The following is a 5855-nucleotide window of genomic DNA, read 5'->3' on the forward strand; positions in this document are numbered from 1 at the left end:
TAGGTGGGAAGCGCCAGTCTTGTCCCCCCCCCCCACCTATTTAACAGGGCTGGCGCTGGAATCGAGGCGCCGAGAGCGGGAACCGCCGAAGGATAAAAAGATTCGCTATAATGGCGCTCCGAAAATTTTGGGATAACGATATCAAAGGATCCGTTAGGATTATGTTAGTCTTCCCGGAATCCAAGGGATAAGAAGATGCCAACGAGAAATGGTTTGGCGATTTAAGTTCTTCCACGACAGATGGCGGGTTAAAGTTTCTGACGTATAGAGAAGGATGAAGGATGAATCGCGTTTAACTGAGCGGAAATATTGGCGTGAAGAGAATTCAAGTCAATCTGGGGCCTAATGTTGGGGATATTACGTGTTAATAACCCTCCCTAGTTGGGTCGGGTCACCGAATCAGGCGATTCATCCAAGCATGATTCGGGCCTTGGCCTGGCAAGGCCGAAAGTCGTGTGGCGGTTTGTATTCTCCGGAAGTTCTCCAAGCTTTGGAAGATGGCGACTTGGAGATCGTAGAGTTCACGGTTTGTAGGAAGGAATGTACCCTTGTAAACCCTTGGGATTCGACCTGTATATAAAGGCGAGTCCCCGGGAAGAAAAGGGTAGGTTAGAAATCATCGAGTGCTAGGTTTGGCGACTTACGCCCTCCTTGTAATCGAAACTACATCAATACAACTCAAAGCAGGACGTAGGCTCTTACCTCCTCACGAGGGGCCGAACCTGGGTAAACCGCCATGTCTCTCCTGCTCAACCCCTTTGAGTCGCCACCAAGGTGTGATGGCTCCAGTACTAAGTCCTTTCACGAGGACATCTGCCGTGATAAAACCACGACATTCGGTGTTGATGGCTTCGGCCCAAAAGTTATACAGAGATTTAAACTCCGCCATCATGGTTCTTGTCACGTCCATCAACGTCCGATTCTTCCTTTCCGTATTTACCATTTTGTTGAGAAGTATATGGTGCATAGTATTGATGTGTGATTCCTTCATCACTCAAAAATTCATTTAAGGTGTAATTCTTGAACTCACTACCAATCTCACTTCTAATCATCAATATCTTTTCATCATGTTGTCGTTGAGCTTCATTGGCAAAGTCGATGACGGTTTGTTGAGTCTCACCTTTCCTCTTGAACAAGTATACCCAAGTATATCTTGAGTAATCATCCACTATCACCAAGCAATACTTTGTTCCCCCAACACTATCGAAAGATGGAGGACCAAAAAGATCCATGTGAAGGAGCTCTAAAGGCCTCTTCGAGTATATGGTAGTCGTGGGGTGGTGAGCTGCTCATGTAGCTTTCCTTCAATGCACACATTGCAAGCATGATCTTTAGCAAAACTTACATTTGTTAGTCCAAGAACGTGGTCCCCTTTGAGGAGACTTTGCAAAGATATCATATTGACATGGGCTAGCCAGCGATGGCAAAGCCAACCCATATCAACTTTAGCCATTAGGCAAGTCACAGTCTTAGTGGGTCCCTCCAAAAAGTTAAACACATTGAGACAGTTCTCGACATGCCCAACAAAAGCTACATTAAGAGTCTTGCTCCATAAAAGGGCCACAAAATCAATGCCAAAGAAAGTACTAAAACCCATAAGTGCAAGTTGATAAACGAAAAGTAAGTTGTATGCAAGGGTCTCAACAAGCATGAATTATTAAATGACAAGTTTCAAAGAAATTACCACCTTGCCAAGACCCAATACCTTTGAAATTGCATGATAACCAAATTAGACTTGGGTAGCCACGAATGAGTCGGGATGAACATCCACCACCAAGTCCTTGCTTCCGATCATATGATTTGTCGCTCCGCTATCAAGCAACCATGACACTCCACCGGAAGCAAACAACCACATAAGATCAATGGTTGGATTTAGGTACCCATTCTTTAGTGGGTCCTCTCAGGTTAGTAACAAGGGTCTTAGAAACCCAAATAGACAATTCAATGTACTCATTAGGAGAACAAACAAACTTAGCAAAAACATTCCATCACTTGCACGGCATAAAACATAGGAGGGCTTAAAGTCACCTGCCTTGTTGGGACAGAAGGTTTTACCCTTCTTGGCACTACCATCCTTGGCTTGGTTCTTCTTCCTTACATGAGTGCCCTACCCGGCCTTATCAAAAGTTTCCATAAATGGGGGAGGTTGCTTGATCTTGATCTTGTTGTTCTTCTTGGACTTGGGCGCAAACCCAACTCCTTCCTTTGCAACAACTTCCTTTTGAGTGCTCAAAATGTCATTAAGATTCTTTTCACCTTGGATGCATGTCACAAGGCATTTCTCAAGCTGCTCTTTTAATTTGGCATTCTCTTCCACAAGATATGCATGCTCACAACAAGGGTTAGTAGCATGGACATTATCAATTCAAACAAAAGGAGAGGAAGTGGCTATTTCCTTTGTGAGTTTTACTTGGAGTTGAGCATGAGACTCTTTCAAAGAGGCATGAAGTGTTGGGCACGTCGCATGGGAAACAAAAATTTTCCTACGCGCACGAAGACCTATCATGGTGATGTCCATCTACGAGAGGGGATGAGTGATCTACGTACCCTTGTAGATCGTACAGCAGAAGCGTTAGAGAACGCGGTTGATGTAGTCGAACGTCCTCACGTCCCTCGATCCGCCCCGCGAACAATCCCGCGATCAGTCCCACGATCTAGTACCGAACGGACGGCACCTCCGCGTTCAGCACACGTACAGCTCGACGATGATCTCGGCCTTCTTGATCCAGCAAGAGAGACGGAGAGGTAGAAGAGTTCTCCGGCAGCGTGACGGTGCTCCGGAGGTTGGTGATGATCTTGTCTCATATGGGCTCCGCCCGAGCTCCGCAGAAACACGATCTAGAGGAAAAACTATGGGGGTATGTGGTCGGGCAGCCGTGAGAAAGTCGTCTCTAATCTGCCCTAAAAGCCCCATATATATAGGAGGAGGGAGGGGGACCTTGCCTTGGGGTCCAAGGGATCCCCAAGGGGTCGGCCGAGCCAGGGGGGAGGACTCTCCCCCCCCAAACCGAGTCCTACTTGGTTTGGTGGGAGGGAGTCCTTCCCCCTTCCCACTTCTTCCTTTTTTTCCTTTCCTTTGATTTTTCTCCCTTGGCGCATAGGGGATTGGTGGGCTGTCCCACCAGCCCACTAAGGGCTGGTGTGACCCCCCCAAATGCCTATGGGCTTCCCCGGAGTGGGTTGCCCCCCTCCGGTGAACTCCCGGAACCCATTCGTCATTCCCGGTACATTCCCAGTAACTCCGAAAACCTTCCGGTAATCAAATGAGGTCATCCTATATATCAATCTTCGTTTCCGGACCATTCCGGAAACCCTCGTGACGTCCGTGATCTCATCCGGGACTCCGAACAACATTCGGTAACCAACCATATAACTCAAATACGCATAAAACAACGTCGAACCTTAAGTGTGCAGACCCTGCGGGTTCGAGAACTATGTAGACATGACCCGAGAGACTCCTCGGTCAATATCCAACAGCGGGACCTGGATGCCCATATTGGATCCCACATATTCTACGAAGATCTCATCGTTTGAACCTCAGTGCCAAGGATTCTTATAATCCCGTATGTCATTCCCTTTGTCCTTCGGTATGTTACTTGCCCGAGATTCGAAAGTCAATATCCGCATACCTATTTCAATCTCGTTTACCGGCAAGTCTCTTTACTCGTTCCGTAATACAAGATCCCGCAACTTACACTAAGTTACATTGCTTGCAAGGCTTGTGTGTGATGTTGTATTACCGAGTGGGCCCCGAGATACCTCTCCGTCACACGGAGTGACAAATCCCGGTCTTGATCCATACTAACTCAACTAACACCTTCGGAGATACCTGTAGAGCATCTTTATAGTCACCCAGTTACGTTGCGACGTTTGATACACACAAAGCATTCCTCCGGTGTCAGTGAGTTATATGATCTCATGGTCATAGGAATAAATACTTGACATGCAGAAAACAGTAGCAACAAAATGACACGATCAACATGCTACGTCTATCAGTTTGGGTCTAGTCCATCACGTGATTCTCCTAATGATGTGATCCAGTTATCAAGCAACAACACCTTGTTCATAATCAGAAGACACTGACTATCATCGATCAACTGGCTAGCCAACTAGAGGCATGCTAGGGACGGTGTTTTGTCTATGTATCCACACATGTAAATGAGTCTTCATTCAATACAATTATAGCATGGATAATAAACTATTATCTTGATACAGGAATTATAATAATAACTATACATTTATTATTTCCTCTAGGGCATAATTCCAACAGTCTCCCACTTGCACTAGAGTCAATAATCTAGCCCTCACATCACCATGTGAATTACATTGTAAAAAATCTAACACCCATACAGTTCTGGTGTCGATCATGTTTTGGCCGTGGAAGAGGTTTAGTCAGCGGGTCTGCTACATTCAGATCCGTGTGCACTTTGCATATATTTACGTCCTCCTCCTCGACGTAGTCGCGGATGAGGTTGAAGCGTCGTTTGATGTGTGTGGTCTTCTTGTGAAACATTGGTTCCTTTGCTAAGGCAATGGCACCAGTGTTGTCACAGAACAAGGTTATTGGATCCAGTGCACTTGGCACCACTCCAAGATCCGTCATGAACTGCTTCATCCAGACACCTTCCTTAGCCGCCTCCGAGGCAGCCATGTACTCCGCTTCACATGTAGAATCTGCTACGACGCTTTGCTTGGAACTGCACCAGCTTACTGCACCCCCATTAAGAATAAATACGTATCCGGTTTGCGACTTAGAGTCATCCGGATCTGTGTCAAAGCTTGCATCGACGTAACCTTTTACGGCGAGCTCTTCGTCACCTCCATACACGAGAAACATCTCCTTAGTCCTTTTCAGGTACTTCAGGATATTCTTGACCGCCGTCCAGTGATCCACTCCTGGATTACTCTGGAACCTACCTGCCATACTTATGGCCAGGCTAACATCCGGTCTAGTGCACAGCATTGCATACATGATAGAGCCTATGGCTGAAGCATAGGGGACGGAGCGCATATGCTCTCTATCTTCATCAGTTGCTGGGCACTGAGTCTTACTCAATCTCGTACCTTGTAACACTGGCAAGAACCCTTTCTTGGACTGTTCCATTTTGAACCTCTTCAAAACTTTATCAAGGTATGTGCTTTGTGAAAGTCCTATGAGGCGTTTTGATCTATCCCTATAGATCTTAATGCCTAGAATGTAAGCAGCTTCTCCTAGGTCCTTCATAGAGAAACTTTTATTCAAGTAACCTTTTATGCTCTCCAAAAGCTCTACGTTGTTTCCAATCAGCAATATGTCATCCACATATAATATTAGAAACGCCACAGAGCTCCCACTCACTTTCTTGTAAATACAAGATTCTCCAACCACTTGTATAAACCCAAATGCTTTGATCACCTCATCAAAGCGTTTGTTCCAACTCCGAGATGCTTGCACCAGTCCATAAATGGATCGTTGGAGCTTGCACACCTTGTTAGCATTTTTAGGATCGACAAAACCTTCGGGTTGCATCATATACAACTCTTCCTTAAGGAAACCGTTAAGGAACGCCGTTTTGACATCCATCTGCCAGATTTCATAATCGAAAAATGCAGCTATTGCTAACATGATTCTGACGGACTTAAGCATCGCTACGGGTAAGAAGGTCTCATCGTAGTCAACTCCTGGAACTTGTGAAAAACCCTTTGCCACAAGTCGAGCTTTATAAACGGTCACATTACCGTCAGCGTCCGTCTTCTTCTTAAAGATCCATTTGTTCTGAATAGCCTTGCGGCCCTCAGGTAGTATCTCCAAAGTCCACACTTTGTTCTCATACATGGATCCTATCTCGGATTTCATGGCTTCTAGCCATTTGTTG

This window comes from Hordeum vulgare, chromosome 4H, assembly GCF_904849725.1.
Source record: "Hordeum vulgare subsp. vulgare chromosome 4H, MorexV3_pseudomolecules_assembly, whole genome shotgun sequence".
Taxonomy (NCBI): Eukaryota; Viridiplantae; Streptophyta; class Magnoliopsida; order Poales; family Poaceae; genus Hordeum; species Hordeum vulgare.